The sequence below is a fragment of the Ambystoma mexicanum genome, chromosome 5p (genome assembly GCF_040938575.1).
Source record: "Ambystoma mexicanum isolate Mex_15411 chromosome 5p, UKY_AmexF1_1, whole genome shotgun sequence".
Lineage (NCBI taxonomy): Eukaryota > Metazoa > Chordata > Amphibia > Caudata > Ambystomatidae > Ambystoma > Ambystoma mexicanum.
The window spans coordinates 580388723-580406579 of record NC_090930.1 but is presented as its reverse complement, the minus strand read 5'-3'; positions in this window follow the sequence as shown (position 1 = coordinate 580406579).

Genomic DNA, 17857 nt, shown 5'->3' with positions numbered 1-17857 from the left:
GTGGTTGGTCACTTCAACATGACAGAAGACAACAGACATGTTCAACATTCAAACGGGGCCCAAAAATGATTGTGTGGAGGCCATTACTCACCAGTCTGAATGGTTAAATCATTCCCATAACAAAGTAATACATGTGGGCCATTGTGGGGTGTAATCTATGACAGAGGTATGTTACATTTGTGGCAGTACGGCAAAAAATGCATGGTAAAAATGGCAAGGATTGAAACAATCAGGCTGAATAAACAGGAAAATATTTTGAACAATCTTGTTGCAAGATGACAGTTGAAGGGCAACTGCAGTAATCTGGTGCAAATTGGCAACTGTGGTCAGAAGGGATACTGGCATACCCAAACCCAAGGCCGGGGAATGGTTTGGAGGGACCACATGGGTGACCCATACCAGTCATGACTACACAGCCTCACCTGGCACTCAATCAGAACACATCACCCAAGCAACATACACATAGATTGCACACACATGCATGGGCACTCACCGGACAATGCTTCAAGATCTGGTAGGTCTCCAACGCCTCAGATCTGATCCTCTGTGAGGAAGCCTCCAGTGACAGACTCATGTTCAGTGAGATGGTCGTCCTCTGGTGGAGTAGAGGCATGATTGAAAGCCAGCTTGTTCTTTGCTCTGCGTTTCAGGTCATTCCACCGCTTATAGTAATCATCAGCTGTGCGATTCACAAATCCAAGGGAACTAATGCGGGTCGTGATGGTCTGCCAGTGGGCCCTATGTTGATCAGGCGTAGTCTTGCACCCTGATGTCACCACCATTTCGTGGCTATGTGCCAACACATAGGCCACAAGTGCATCTAGTTCGGCGTCATTGAAACTAGGCTTCCTTGATGTGCCGGAGTCTCTAGCCATGTCTGGAGTCCCAGCCTGTACTGCAGGAGCACCCTTCTTCTTCTTGGAAGGTGGTGCGGATACTGAGTGGCTTATGCCACTCTGGTTGGTAGGGACAGAAGCGCAGGTGGACTGGGCACTGGAAGTTTCCAAAGGCACAATGACCAAAGTTCTCACTGCAGGCATTGGCTGCAGGGTGATGTTGGCAGGACCAACCTCGGTGTGATGGACTTGGACCGACACTGTCCCGGCTGGGAGACTCAGAGCTGGGGTGGATTGAGCTGCAGCTGCCCCTGCAGCCTCCTCACCCTGGCTAGTTGGGGCAGCAGATGAAATTACTGCCCCAGATCCACGTGGCCTGGTGACAGCAACTTTCACCGCCACACGTGGCTTAGACTTGGTGACACGGAAGTCAGCCTGGGAGTCATCCTGTGCCGGTTCAGTTGATAATATGGGCTGGTTTAATAAGGGCTGAGCAGGGATGGTGTCAGCTCCATTTCCCCCAACCATTGGGGGGGGTGGGGGCATAGGTGGCCCCCATCGGTCCTCCACACACCGGGTCTTGGGCCACCCTGCACATCCAGGCCACGTCCCCTACCGCGCCCACCTCTTTGAGCTCGGCCACCTTTGCCTCCCTTACTGTTTGGTCGCCTTCCAACCATGGCACTGATGTTGTTGTGCGTATGGGAGTTGCAGTAAACAATTGTCCTGGGCAATTGGGGTGAAGGGGTAAGGTACTAGATGGAATTCGTACCCTAGTGCTCTAGCAAGGCTGTCTGTGACCCCTGGGGTAAGATGATGGGTCATGCAACACAGTGCCACCCCGAAACAATATTAAACGTGCATGCAACCCCTGGTAGACCACGTGCGTGGAAAAATGAACCCGCACTACGCTGTGGCACCCAGAAATACAAAAATAAGCGTATGCGTGATACACGCAGCCTACAATGACCTCTGAAGGGGTACGCGACACATGGGGGCAACCACAGTTGGAAAATACGTGCGCAACTCACCGTCTGCCTGGAAAAAAGAATGTGAAAAAGACACATGTGTGCGCGTTGGCAACATCCCGCCAAAAGAATTGAACGCTGTCTGAGTAAACAGGGAGTACGAACTGGAACCGTTGTGAAGTAATCGCGTGTGAACCAACAAGAAGTACCAGAATCACCTGTTCTCTCTCCACAAAAAGCATGTACGAGAAAATGGCATCATACGCGTGCTTTTTTAGCCAGCCCACACATGCAACGTCAGTTACACACATGCGCGCTAAGGCCCTTTCCTCCAATTGCATACAGTGACACCCAGACGTGCAGTTATTGCATGTGTACAATCAACATGCACCCGTGTTGAGGGCGACGCCCTTGCGCGTGACGTCACAGACGCGCATACGCGCTAAGGGCCTTTCCTCGAATTACACGCTGAAGTGTTGTTTTTTCACATGCTGATTCACTGTGCACCCGTGTTGAGGGAAACACCCGTGCGCATTACGTCACAGACATGCTTATGCGCTAAGGGCCTTTCCTCGAATTACACGCTGACGTGCAGTTTTTTCACGTGCCAAATCACTCCGTATCAAGCTGGCCATGCGACAACACAAGGAAGACCACGCTCCTGTCCAAAAGGCCATTTTCCTGCCCCCATACCCCCAAGCACGCTCCCACCTGCCATCCGCTGCCGCCTGCTTGCCTGCTGGCCACGTGCCCTGCTATTTGGTGCCTGCACATCAGCCATCTGCAGGGGTCCAGTTGCTTTGTCCACCCCTGCAGGAACAGAAGACTCCTGACTAGGATACCATCGCTCCACAGCCCAGCCCCAGGACCCAGTTGCCCACCCACACCTACCTCGGGGGTCGCCATGTCGGGGCATACACCATCAGAGACATCTGGCGTCCCCCAGCCAGAGAGGCAGAGGGCTACCAGCTTCAGCGATAAGGAAGTTGGTACCCTGGTAGAGCAAGTCATGGGGCTTTATGATGCCCTCTTCACACCATTGCGCGCCAATAAGGAAGGACAGGAGAGGATCTGGGAGGACGTAGTGGTTGCCATCAACACGGAGGGGGTGGCAACCCGCGACATCAAGCATGTCCGGAAGCGCTGGGAGGACTTCAGGGCCAGGACCCTCAGCAAGGCCTGGCGCCTCTTGAAGGCAGAGGGGTGCCGGGTCAGCCTGAGCAACATCCAGATGAGGGTCCTGGAATGCATAAGCCCAGCACTCCATGTCCAGATCCTTCAGAGGAAGACCCATCTGGAGTTGAGCGGTAAGTGGCCATGCATTACTGTGTGAAACAGGGCATGTTGCAGTGTGCTGGTAGTCAGCTACTTTCCTGTATGTGTGACATAGGCCATGTATGGATGTGTGTGTGCAGGGACATCATGGTAATGCATGTGAGACCAGTCATGCGTGAACCTCATGGATGGTGATTGTGTTCCAATGCAACATGGGGAGCAGCATGCGGAATGCACACATGAATGCATGCCTATCTCTGTTCTTGGACATGGATGGGGTGTGAGAGATGGGTGCTGCTCTCATGTACATGTATGGTGTACATGTCTATGTGTCTGAGAAGTGTGTGTGTGACTTTGAAACGCCATGGATGCATGACACATTTCCGTGACGATGTGTTGATTAACTTATGCAGTCTAGTCATCCTTGTATCCACTGTGTCTGTGGTGTACAAGCCCTGATGCATGACCCTCCGGTGATGTGTGTGCATAGGATCAGTATGAGCCATGATGCATGTCAGTTTGAAGCCAACATTTCTGTCAATAGAGGCCCTTGTATATGGATGCTGATGTTGATTGCATGCGCCGTGCCTCTTTCTGCATGTGTGTTTCCTGCATTGACCCATGTGTTGTGGAGGGACAGGATGGAAGTGACGTTTGACAGTGCCACTCATGTGTTATTGATTCCTGTCTAGGGGACTATTGTACAGTACCCTGATGCTTGTTTTCTATGTCTCCCTCTACGCTGCGTCGAGTGAAGAAGAGGGTGGAGACGGCGCTCTGGAGCAAAGCGGCGGGGATGCCTCCACTGGGCGGTGACGCAAGGCCCAGCCACCCTTCCAGGAATTGCCATCATCTGGGAGCGAGGGGACTGGTGCCGCGTCTGCCACTACAGCTGTAGCGGGAGGGCCAGGTGAGCCCCCACAGGAGCTTGCGATGGCGGAAGATGGTGCAGAGACATTCAGGGTGGTGGTCTCCACAAAGGAGGAGGAGGCCGCTACTGAGACGCACATGGGGCCTGGTGGGGGTAGTACCACTGATGCAAGTGGTGCAGTCCAGGACCAGGGGCAGGAGGCAGCACAGGTCGCCGAGGAGGGGCCTGTGCATGTCACTGTCCCTGACCCTGTGACTGCACCACCATGCACCAGCAGGGATGCCTTGTCCCAGTCCCGACCACCGGTAGGGGGGAGGCCCACGTCATCTGGCATCCACTACTTGCGGACAAGGAGACCCCTGACAGTACGGGTTCTGTCCTGATTGGTGTCGTGTTTCGCACGCGTGTCATTCGTGATGATGTGGGTGCTTCCTGGGGGGACCACGCACACCATCACAAAGAACTGCGTGGCAACGTGGCACAGTTGGGAGGGGCCCTGGTCAGAGGGTTCCTACATGTGTCGAGCACTTTGCCGGCCCTCTCCTCCTCTGTGGAGACTATGTGCCAGTCGTTCTCCCTGCCATCATCCGGCACAGATTCCACCACAGCCCCCTGTGGACCTGGCCCGACCAACGCAGCCAGCTTGGTGGAGCTCCCATCGCTGCCACAGTCGGGAGTCGGAGGTCCAGCAGGGGTGAACACCCTTCCAACTGGAGACCACCAGATGGAGGATGTGCTGGCATCATCAGCCAGGGCACATGGACAGCAGCACAGGCTCAAGGTGGGAGCGATGATGGCTCGGGGCCATCAACATCAGAGGGGCAGGCATCAGCCGGAGGGCAGGAGGACCCTGAAATGGGAGTGTCTTCCGTGTGGCAGTGGTTGGGCCAGCGGATAGATGCAGAGCGGCGGCGGGCGGAAGAAGCGCAGCTCACCATGTTCAGGGCAGAGTTCTCCATGCGCTGGGCGTTGAGGCGGGCTGAGTGACTCGTGGCAACTCGCAGGGAGTTCCAACAGGCCATGACTGCATCCCTGCGAGACCTCGGGGCCAAGGCAGAGGCCCACCTCCAGAACATTGACATGGAGTTCGATGATGCCCTGTCCCGGGACATCACAGAGTGAGCCGTAGGACTTGCCCACTGCCATTGTATATAGTTAGTTAGTGGTAGGTTTCCTTTCTGTTTTTATTTATTTTGGGGTGTTTGGACAATGCCCCACGTTTTTGTATATAGTTCGTCATTGGGTAGGTTTTTTTTATAGGTTTCATTTCAATGATTGGGCACATGAACCCTGGATTTGTACTTTGTAAATAGTTCGACAATGGATTTGGCTTCTTATTATTTTTTTTCCATGGATCAATGGTTTTTTATTGTTTTTTCACTTTGGATTTGTTTTGACGGACTGACACTTTGGACACGTGCTTTTGGATTGCTTTGGATTTTTCTATCATTCCTTTGCTTTTGTGTTTAATACATTTTTATTTCCTACTTCAATGTGTGGTATTCTCTCTTTGGTTTCATCCATGTCACAATGTGTGTTTTCTAAATCACATGCACCCATTTTGTGGGTGTGACGGAAATATGTTGATGTGCATACTTGCCATTTGGGATGTATCATGTGATGGGGATTTTTATTGTCGGGTGGATGTCATACCTGGTTGTGTGTTTGGACTGGGGTGGCGTGGGGTGTGATTTGGGTGGCCATAAGGCCCATGATTGTGGATCGTTATGAGGTGTTGGGGGGATATGAGTTGGGGCCTGTTGGCAGGTGCCTGTCACTGCTGGTTGGGTGAGTGGGTGGGGGGACATGAGTCAGGGCCTGCTGGCAGGTGCCTGTCACTGCTGGTTGGGTGAGTGGGTGGGGGGACATGTGTCGGTGGTCACTTGTGCATGGTGACATGTGGGTTGGCTGGGGGCATGACCAGGGTGGATGGGCTTCCTGCGGGGCATGGCCAGGGGTGCAGGGTAGTCCCCTGTGTTGTGGGCTGCTGGCAGGGCCTGAAGAGGGGTGAGAGGGCACACCTGGGAGGACACACACTGCCAATTCACGTTGGGGCACACCAGGAGTACACGTACCCCTCCCGTGGCAGCAAAAACACATGTAAACCTCCCCACGCACCCCGAAATACACATACCCTGCTCCCCAAGGCCTATAGTGTTTGATTCTCCCCATGCACCCCTCAGAATACACGTACCCCGCTGACCAAAGGCCTATCGCATGTGATTCTCCAGGTGTACCCCACGGAATACACATAACCCGCTCCCCAAGGACTATCGCGGGTGATTCTCTCTCCCCGCGCACCCCTCAGAATACACGTACCCCGCTCCCCAAGGCCTGCCTATTGTGTGTGATTCTCCACGTGCACCCCTCGGAATTCACGTACCCCGCTCCCCAAGACCTATCGCGTGTGATTCTCCATGTGCACCCCACGGAATACATGTACCCCGCTCCCCAAGGACTATCGCGTGCGATTCTCCCCATGCACCCCTCATAATACACATACCCCCCTCTCCAAGGCCTATCACGTGTGATTCTCCACACGCACCACATGGAATACACGTACCCCGCTCTCCAAGGACTATCGTGTGTGATTCTCCCCGCGCACCCCTCAGAATACACATACCCCGCTCCCCAAGGCCTATCGAATGTGATTGTCCACGTGCACCCCTCGCAATACACGTACCCCGCTCCCCAAGACCTATCGCTTGTGATTCTCCACGCGCACCCCACAGAATACACGTACCCCGCTCCCCAAGGCCTATCGTGTGTGATTCTCCACACGCACCCCACGGAATACACGTACCCTGCTCCCCCAGGACTATCACGTGTGATTCTCCCCACGCACCCCTCGGAATACACGTGCCCCACTCCCCAAGGCCTATCGCGTGTGATTCTCCACACGCACCCCACGGAATACACGTACCACACTCCCCAAGGACTATCGTGTGTGATTCTCCCCACGCACCCCTCGGAATACATGTGCCCCGCTCCCCAAGGCCTATTGCATGTGATTCTCCACACACACCCCACGGAACACACATACCCCGCTCCCCAAGGACTATCGCATGTGATTATCCCTGCGCACCCCTCGGAATACACGTACCGCGCTCCCCAAGGCCTATTGCATGTGATTCTCCACGTGCACCCCTCGGAATACACGTACCCAGCTCCCCAAGGCCTATCGCATGTGATTCTCCACGGGCACCCCTCGGAATACACGTACCCCACTTCCCAAGGCCTATCGCATGTGATTCACCAAGCACACCCCACGGAATACACGTACCCCACTCCCAAGGCCAATCACGTGTGATTTTCCCCGCGCACCCCTCGGAATACACGTACCCCGCTCCCCAAGGCCTATCGCATGTGATTCTCCACGTGCACCCCGCGGAATACACGTAACCCACTCCCTAAGGACTATCGCGTGTGATTCTCTCTCCCCGCACACCCCTCGGAATACATGTACCCCGCTCCCCAAGGCCTATCGCATGTGTTTCTCCACGTGCACCCCTCGGAATACAGTAACCCCGTTCCCCAAGGCCTATCGCATGTGATTCTCCAAGCGCACCCCACGGAATACACTACCCCGCTCGCCCAACGCCTATCGTGTGTGATACTTCCCACGCACCCCCCAAATGCACTGTCCCGGCACTTTGATCTGGTGCAGGGTTAGCACGGCCCTTTGCGCTGCATTGTGGATTTCAATGCCTTATCCTTGCGCAAGGGGCGTTCCTGGGGTGTAACTGTCACTGCGGGATGTTCTCTGTGCCAGCGCTCAAAATGGCGTTGATATTCCATGAATACGCGGTGCGCCAGAATGCTGTTTAGCACATACGGCTGGCATACGCTGGCGCACGGTAGCTCTCTGCGCTGCTCACATGCGCTGCCTCTGTGCTGAAATCTATCAATTACCCTGACAATATTCAGTAAAACCTATTTCTATAAAGAAATCTCTGTTTTTTATGGGATATGCTAAGCATGGTGCCTTTATGAGACAATCCTTCAATTTTGAAACTGCCTCAGATTGCTCCTTTTCCCATTTCCAGGGCGTATTCAGCTTCAATAGCTTAGTCAATGGTTGAGTAATTTCAGCATAATTTTCAATAAACTTCCTGTTAAATCCCCTCATTCTTATAAACTTTTTAAACCTTTCACATTTCTAGGATCTTTCAGTTTCTGTATGGCCTCCACCTTTTTCATTTTTGGATTTAGCCCATGTTCAGTTACCTCATAGCCTAGGAAATTACCTTTTTCTTGCACCATTGTGCTTTCTGCAAAGATACTTTGGCACCCGCCTTTTGCAATTGGTCAAGTACATGTCTAATTTCATCAAAATAGCTTTTCAAGTTTTCATTTTTTTTATCAGGACATCATCCACATAAACTATAGTTCCTCTTTCCGCCACATCTGGCATTGCCTTTCTCAAAAATATGCCAAATTTGCTCCCACTATTGACATACCCGAATGGTGTTCTAGCCCAAACATATTGGGCCTCATTACGACCCTGGCGGAAATCGAAAAACGATGGCGGAAATGCAATACCGCCATCGAATAGCGCTCGGTGCGATCATGACCCGTCACCGCAAAGTACGATGCCATTAGCGACACCGTAGTGAACGCCAACGCTAACTGCACCAAGTACGAGCGCGCGCGCCATGCCAAACCGTAATTACCACCATGGCGCAACGGTACGCGAATTCTGACCCTAGCGGACATGCACCTAACGCCATCAAGCACGGCGGAAAGTACCATTCCGCCATGGTGAGAAGTACGGCATCGCGAACCAACCGTAAACGGCCCTACTGAGTGCCTGTACACCGCTCCCTGGCCACATTGTACAACTCCCCGTAGGTGCAATGAAGTCACACAATGCAACCAGTGAAATGTACTAGTCATCCATGCCTGCCAACGAACAAATGAATCTCAAGAGGGGCCAATGGGAGCTGCAGGGCACAGATGGCACGAATACAGAAGCTGTACAAATGGACATGACCTCAGTCTCCCACCAAGAAACGCACGCAAACACAGGCACCTGTGACCAGCAATATTCCGATAATCACATCATTCCACCAATCCAACTGGCTGACCGGCATCTGTTACACAAAAGCTAATCCCCCGCCCCTGAGCATGACATCATCAAAACAGTCATATTGGCAGCCCTTATCCCTGACCTCACTGGGCTTCGTAGGCAAACGCGCCCAGCACAGTACCACGCAACTATACTCCGAAGCTGGAACCCAATGCAGATCTCCTCACAATACATCGCTCTCCAAATAGGAATATGCCACATCACTTGCAAAGAAGAACGCTACACGGTTCATATGAGAATAGAAATTTAATGCACAACAAATTCACCAAGCCCATACAGCCATTAGGCCATGAACTCCAAAACACATTTCACCATTGTGGGCTGCATCCGCAATAAATGACCAGCTACTTCTTGTGTGACGCCCTGTTCCTTCATGGTACACAGGGGCTACATTCTCGTACGAAAAGGCAACATGGAAGCGCCTAGAACCGCAGTGCCGTCCCAATAGGGAGGCACTAGTCCAGCTGAAAGGCCGAAATGTTGCTCCTAGCCACTAGTACTGCGTAAGGGCATGTGGCCCATTGGCGATCGTCCCATAAGATCGTAATGCTGCTCCACTGATTAACACGAAGCAGCAGGTGTCGGGAGTAAAATCCATCTGCAGGAGTGGCATACAGATGGCAGTGGCAAAAGGGGAGGAGATACCTGTCAACCAAATGAAATGAAAAAGAATAGTATGGCCATCAGAACTACATTTGAATTACTCACTTCAATGATCACACCAAATCCACAGCCATATGCATGCTAGCCCACTCCAAAGGATCATCACCACCCAAAAACCACTTGCGAATCATAACTATCTATATCGAGGTGAAAACACCATCACAAACGAGTGTACCTGTGCATGCGTCTGTTAAAACAGAATCCATCAGATGGGATTGGTAACGTGCATAGACACAAGTGTCTGAAGGCGCGTCGAGACAGGGAGGGCTCAACAAGGCCAGATAGACGATGGTCCCACTATGGCAGCCCTGCATCACATAGCGCAGGGGAGGCGGATAGATTCCAAGAAGCCCTGTACATGGCAAACTCTGTATCAAATCATCTGTCCATGCATCCATACATCATTCCCTCATCCCGTAATGAAAACGCCTGTTTCCATACTCACATAACATGTGAAATTTCCATTGAGTCTGTGCGTTATGCAGCCTGCAAAATCCACTGTGCCCCAGCCCGTAATTCCAGTGTTGTGAAGTAACATGTATTTGGGAACGTCCGGCCTCATCGCCCACTTCGCTATTGCGCATCCCAAACTATTCATATCAATCATTGCATCCTCGCCATGGCCCCTGTCCCAAGGACATTGAACAATAGAACGTTATATTTGCAGTCAGACCTGTGGGTATCTCCTCGCCGCTAGCTGAAAACCGAAAGCGCCGCCCTTCGAATTCCTCATTTGCAACATCACGTCGAAAAGGCATCTGTGGCCGCTTGAAATCACAAATTAATCCATCTAGTGCGGCTGTGTGTGAAAATGGCAACTGCCTTCACTCACAAATGGGACGCCCCGCCCGTCGGTGAACCTCGGTACAGTGTTGCATGAGGGTCCACCGTTACTCGAGTACTACGTTCCACTGACCCTTCACAAGTCTGTTCGCGACTGCAAAGATAGTATGTGAAACAATGGGACCATAGCCGAATGAACATATCAACCAATGTTACACTGCCATCGGGTACAAATACATGGTTGTAATAGCAAGATGCCATTCGTCGAATTGCAGCGTTGTGTGCGGGACGTGCTCGCCCAAAGGGGAGAGCAGCTTGCACAGGTGGAATGAATCACCACATGTGGAGGCCATACAGCCTGAAAACACATAAATTGCACACCCAGTCTCCTCCCACAACCACACCCACTCCGAAATGCTACCGGCAGGACTAGCTATGTTGGCCCTGGGGGACCTGATAGCACTGCAAGTACTCCAACTTCAAGAAGAAGACGAACACCAACTACAACCGGCCGCACGGAGGAGACGCAGGAGGAGGAGGAGGGCAAGACAGGGCCAGCAAGGGCCGCCAGCACAGCCACTACCACCACGCAGGCAGCCCGCAATCCCACGCCTCCGAGCACATCCGTTCAACCTCACTGATGAGCAGATCCACACCCTCTACCGTTTGGACCGGGACACCATAACCGCCATTGTGGACATGACACAGGCTGACCTTGTCAGCATGATAGATAGCCCAACCGCCATCCCACCCCTACTGAAGGTGGTGTCTGTACTCCACTTCCTGGCCACAGGTACCTACCAGCACACAGTCGGACAGTTGCATGGCATATCACAGCCACTGTTCTCACAGACACTATTGCAAGTGCTCGATGCCCTCCTGCAGCACGCAGACGACTACATCTCTCTACCACGCTCGGAGCAGGAAATTACCAACACAAAAGTGGGATTCCATGCACTTGCCGGCATACCGGGTTGCATTGGTGCCATCGACTGCATCCATGTGGAATTGGTCGTCCCACATGCCATGGAGGCCCAGTACCGCAACCGAAAACAATTTCATTCTCTGATTGTACAAATGGTGTGTGACTCCAACAGGATCATTACACATTGTTGTGCCCGATTCTCTGGATCAACCCATGATTCTATGGTCTTGAGGAACTCTACAATACCACGCTACATGGAGCGACACGCAGGGAACAGATCCTGGCTACTCGGTGAGTCTCATTTCATGCATGATGATGTGGGGTATGTGATGCGGCAATGACCTGGCAGGAAGGGGGGGGGGTGCGTACGTAGCAATGGCATTCCTCATAATTCGTTTATTGTCCACATACAGGTGATGCCGGGTATCCACTGAAGAGATGGCTCCTCACACCAGTCCGGAACCCACGGGACCAGCATGAGGAGGACTACAACCATGCCCACTCACGTACCCGTGTAGTCATAGAACAGGCATTCGGCCTACTGAAGACTCGTTTCCGCTGCCTCAGCAGGTCTGGCGGGGCACTCCTGTACCGCCATGTGAAGGTTGCAAAGATGGTGATGGCATGTGTCATGCTACACAACATGTGCGTACGTAGAAATGTGCCCATGCCCCCTGACGCAGAACTGCAAGCACCTGAAGATGGTCATGATGAGGGTGGGGATGTGGCAGCACCTCAAGGAGTCTGCGAGGCACAGGAGGGCTGTGACATTCGTCAGCATCTCAAAGATGCATGCTTCTAGCACTCACGCCTGGTGGCTGATACATGGACACGGGACTCGTGGCACTGTGTGTGTCTGGAACATGCACAATATGGACTGTACGCCTATAATGGCCTCGTACACAAAGATCAATGTCCACACATCTCATTGGATGATCGTGCATTGTTTATGGCATATGTGATATCATGTTAAACACCCTATCGACCCGCCACCCAAGTGAGCCCAACACACCCCCTCCACCCTCCTACCTCCCCCCCGAACACCAGTGTCCAAAGATGCTCATTGTCAGTGGGCAGTCGCTATTGCAAGCCCCTTCTGCGGGTATCAGGGGCAACCCTGCCTGTGGAGCGCAGGTTCCTCCCAGATCTACGTTGGGGGCTGCCCTGGACGGAACTTGCAACGAATGATGTCTCTGCCTGCTCACGTCCATGCATGTCCCTAAGGGTTTGTGAGAGCTCAGTGAGCACACGGCGCACTGCGGCAAGTTCGGCACATACGTCTTTGGACGTCGCATGCAGTTCCCCCCTCAGGCTCTCGGTGCTTCTCTCCATTTGTACTCTCAGGCTCTCGGTGCTACTCTCCATTTGTGCCCTTAGTGTCTCTGTACTTCTCTCCATTTCTGCCCTAAGTGTCTCAGTTGATGTTTCTATGTCTGCCTTAGTGCCCCCACATTCATCGGCATGGTCCTTGAGGAGCGTGGCCAGTTGCTGCTGTTGCACGATTACCTGGTCGAGGGACTGTTGCCTCTGCTGGGGCATGGCCATTTGCGGTGGTGTCACAGAGTGGCTGATCACCTCATGTTGCCTTGCCACAGGGCTTGTGGGGGGTGGCCAGTCGTCGTCTTGTGGGTGCCCCTGCGTGGTATCCTCATGGTGTACGGGATGGAACAGACAGGGGGATTGAGACAGGTCATGGATGGATCTAACTTCGACATCCCCGTTTTCTGTGTCGGAGCATGCTGCCATTAATGCAGTGTCACCTATGGTGCTGCTGCCACCAGAAGCAGTGCCTACTGTGGCATCCATTGGGGGGACCTGTGGTGGTGTTGTTGTGGGCATGCTGGCTGCTGGGGTGCCTGTTGGAGTTCCCTCCTCTGTGCTGCCACTTGATTTGTGCTGCTACCGTGTCTTGATGCGTGCAGCTGAGGTGGAGGGTCTTTGGCCGTTGGTCTTGGCCCTCTTTGCAGGTGTGCTGGCAGGGGTGTCCTGGAGCTCGTCGTTTGGATCGGACCCTGTGGTGGAGTAAAGGAGGGCGAGCGTTATTAATGGGTCTGTGGGAATTGGAATGGCAATGTATCACATGCATTGGGGTGGTACCTGAGGGTGATTTGGGTCGGGGCCTTGGAGGTGGTTTCATTTGTGTGTGGAGTGAGGGTGCAGTTGTTTGGCAGCCTGCAGTTAGGGTGTGCCTGCTGCACGTGTAGAGGGTGTTTTTAGGATTTTTAATTATTTATGTATTTGATGTGAGTTTTAAAGTGTGCTATCAGGCCTATGTATGTGGACGTTCTCCTGGACATGTGTTACTGTTGCACTATGTGGGCACGTGGTACTTCACATGATTGGACATTGTGGTTTTGGCATTGTTTTATTTGGGACACCTACCTGATTCTTCGGATGTCTGCACTCTTTTCTCCATCCCTCCGACTCCCTCTATGCTCTCCATTCCAATGGTGGAGGCACAGATTTCTTCCCAGGGGGTCAACTTGATGGGTGATTCCGATCCTCCCCCGGTAGCTGTGGCAATGTTGCGGTTGGCAGAAAGTATGCTACGGACGCGTATCCGCAGGTCGTCCCATCGCTTTCTGCATTGCTGTGGGTTGCGGGGTGCGGTCCCCACCGCACTTACCCGCTGTGCCACCAGGGCCCATATGGCCTTCTTGTTCGCAAGTGCCGTCCTGGTCATTTGCGTGGAGAAGACGGCGGCAGCATTCTCCTGGAGGGTCTCTGTGAGCACGGTGAGTTCCTCACGGGAGAAGTGGACCTGCCGCTTGCGGTCGCACGCTTTCTTCGCTACTTTTCCCATTTTTCTTGGTTTCACTAGGGTGGATGACGGGTTGGGATGTGTCTCAGGGTAGTATTTTTAATGGTTGTGTGGAATTTGTGGTTTTATAGGTGTACGGCGTGATGTTTCCCGTTCCGGGACCATGCTTTTACTTCTGTTTCCGTATATTTACGGTCACCGTACTTTCCGGTTGGCGCTCACTGCGGTGTCCGCTAAGATGGGTGGCGGTATTGCACCTAGGGCGCCGTACGGCGGCGGTGTGGGCCGTTTTGGGGTCATTTCCGCCATCGCGGACTTTGCACTTCCGCCATGGCGTGGTGCTCGTGCCCGATGGGTCGGAATGAGCCGAACTTTGCTCCATCGTGCAATGGCGGAAACGCTATTTACGCTATGGCGGTCCGGTCGGTTGATTTCCGCCAGGGTCGTAATGAGGGCCATTGCGTTTTATCAAATGAAAATGAAAATAAATTCTAAATGTCCTCTGCCAATGGCAAACACCAGTAGCCAGATGTAAGATCTAATGTGGTAAAGACCTTTGACCCATGCACTTGAGCAAGGCCTTGATCAATGAATGGCAGTGGTCATCTAAACACTGGTACTATTTTATTTAATTACCTTAGGTCAGCACACAGACACCATTGACCATTTGGCTTTAACACACCCAAAATAGGAGTGTTGGAGGTACTATGAATGGGCCTGATAATTCCCCTAGACTCCAAGTTTTTAATTATCTCTGCCAATGACTCTAAGCATGCCAGTGGCAATCGATATTGGCGCACAAATACTGGATTTCTATCACATCCCTCTGGTAAGGTGGCAACATGTAAATTTGTTAGGCCGCAATCATATGCATCTTTGACAAACTTAAACTCCATAAATATTTTTCTCAATGCATTTTTATCCTCTTCGCTATCACATGCATCTGCTAACAGAATCTTTTCCTCTACCATTTTTGAAAATTCTGGGAAATCCTCCAGTGGAGGAACCTCTGTGCTCTCGTCTAACTGTGTGGCTGTATCTCTTTGCAAAGCTGCCACTTTTAAATATTTTGGCAAATCAGCTTCCACTTTAATGTGCTGATTTTCTGTTTCATATTCATTTAAATGAAATACTATATAATTCTCTTGGTGACAGCACACTGTCCCATTGGAATCATAAGGGTACACAGATTGAATTTTAAAGATCCCTTTGGGTTGAGAATCCAGATATTCTGGCAACACACCCTGTGCATCTACATATCTCTCAGGGAAATTTCCAATCACCATGTTATTGAAATCTGCATTATAATGTGATTTTTGTATGGCCATTCCTAATAAAGAATTCTCTTCCAAATGAATATCCGGACACCCTTTATTATTCACCATAATTTTGACAGACCCCTCCCCAACATCTATCAATGGGTTATATTCATAATAAAGACCTTTTTGTTTCATGGATTCATTCAAACACACAAATGCATCAGAATCTTTCACTTGCTATCCATTTTTGCACTTTAGTGTTATAGCAACCTGCTTGGTGAATGCAGGAATAGTAATATCCTTCTTCACCTGTAATTCAAATGCATATGGTACCAATTGTGCACAATGATGAAGCCTTTCTCTTGTCTTCAAATTCAGGCACAGGCCCACCTAGTCGGGACCATATTTTTTGGTTGAGGAAATCTAACACCATGCACATTCTGTGCATGATATAATTTCCCATATAAAATTAATTCATCATTTTGTGTTCCACACACTCTCCACACATTGTGGTAGATGTTTTTTTTGTCCAATATTAATCTTTAGCATGCACCTTCCTGCAATTTCATTTTCAAAATCTGGATTGTCCAAACCAGAGAAATATTGTTTTTTTTTAATTCTAAGGGCCTCATTACGAGTTTAGAGGTAGCCATGGAGCTATTAGCTCCATGACTGCCTCCAAACCGGGCTCCTTTACCGGGTTCCTGCAATGGGGACATACCGGGTCATTCCGACATAGGAGGACCCGGTAAATCCTCCTTGCAGGAACCATACCCATACCCATTTCCATTTGAGCCCCCATAGGGCTCAATGGGAATGGGGATGGAGGTAACAACGGGCATATTATAAGTGTCCCATTGTTACCTCCCCTTTCCCCTCGCGGGTCCCGGATCAGACGTTTGGTTTTACCAGACGTCTGATCCGGGTCCCGCAAAGGGAACCTCGTAATACAGGCTCCTGGAATGAAGGGAGCCGGTCCCGTACCGGCCCCCTTCATTCCGGGAGTGCAAGGGTCGTAATGAGGCCCTAAATGTTGGGATCTCCTCCCTCTCCATTATTCTCTGCAGTACTTTCTCATTAATAAAACTCCTTTCCCGTTCAAGTGCCAAAGTGGCTTTTATCACTTTAGAATGGTCATTTTTACCAATGTGAATCCAAGGCTGCTCATCTTCCATGTGTATTTCAGCAAGGGTGGTGATGTGTTTTTCTGTGTCTGCTTTAGGAATAGTGTTCTGTTTGCATTTCTTCTCTTTTAAATAGAAGCGCAATGTGTGTTCATCTATTTCAGTTTACCATTTCTTCCTAGGATCCAAATAAATCTGCACAGAATGTTTTCCATTTTCACTTTGCATTTTGTCCTGACACATCAAAATGACAGTGACACTAGACACAGAGCTATTCTGTAGGTACATCTTCACTGCATCATTCAATTTGGCTAAATCTAACTTCTTTTTTAGAGATATTTGAAATTTCTGTCAAATGTTAATTTGCCGGTATTTTCATTTTTAAAACATTAAGCATCTCAGAGTCATTATGCAAAACCAGATCAGGGCAATCTGTCTTTTTAGCATTGCAGGTATCATGAATATTTAGTCACTTATTATCGGAAGCCACCCCCTCACTACTATGGCCTTTCGCCCCCTCTTTTGATGACTGTTTTTGGGCCATACAGAGCTTTCCTATTTGTTCAGCCAACATTTTCACTTGGGCCTCAAGACACTGGAATCTTTCCATCTCTCTAGAATCTTCTCTCTGCGGCCTATGCCGATATTGGTTGTTTTCCTCCTGGTTCAATCTATTCTGATATCTCTCAGGAGAGTGATTCCTACTGGGGTTGTATCTGAACTCTTGATTCATGTGGGGCGGGGAGCGGGCTGTACCTATCCTTTGGTTGTAGTCCCCTGGTGGCGGGGATTGATTATATTGATGTGGGGCATAATTCATACTCTGCCTCATGTCCTGTCTCTCATTTTGTGAGTATTGTCCCCTATGCTGATTCCCATTTGCAGTAAATCGATCCACATTCCGGGGTCTATCCTGATTACCATATTAAATGGTGTTGAGGTCAAATCTGTTCTGTGTCCCTAATGTCTGGTAGAGACCATTATTTGTTAGGTCTTGATTTTGTCTCTGATTTTTGTTCATACTTGACATATCAGGCCGATATCCTGCTTGGGGCCGGTCTCCTAAGTACTAAGGGCTGATGTAGCTCTCCCTATTTCTAGGATCATGTGACTGAAACATTGGTGCAGAGAGCAGCAACCTCTGTTGATTACCTCTCTGTTCGGGTGTCACATTATTTTTGCCTGGACTTTGAGCGGACTCAAGTGACATTTTAGCTGACCTGATCTCCATTAATGTAGCCGAGGGTTGTTTAGATTTTTGTCTAGTATCTTTCATTTTATCACTCTCTCTACCGTGACATTA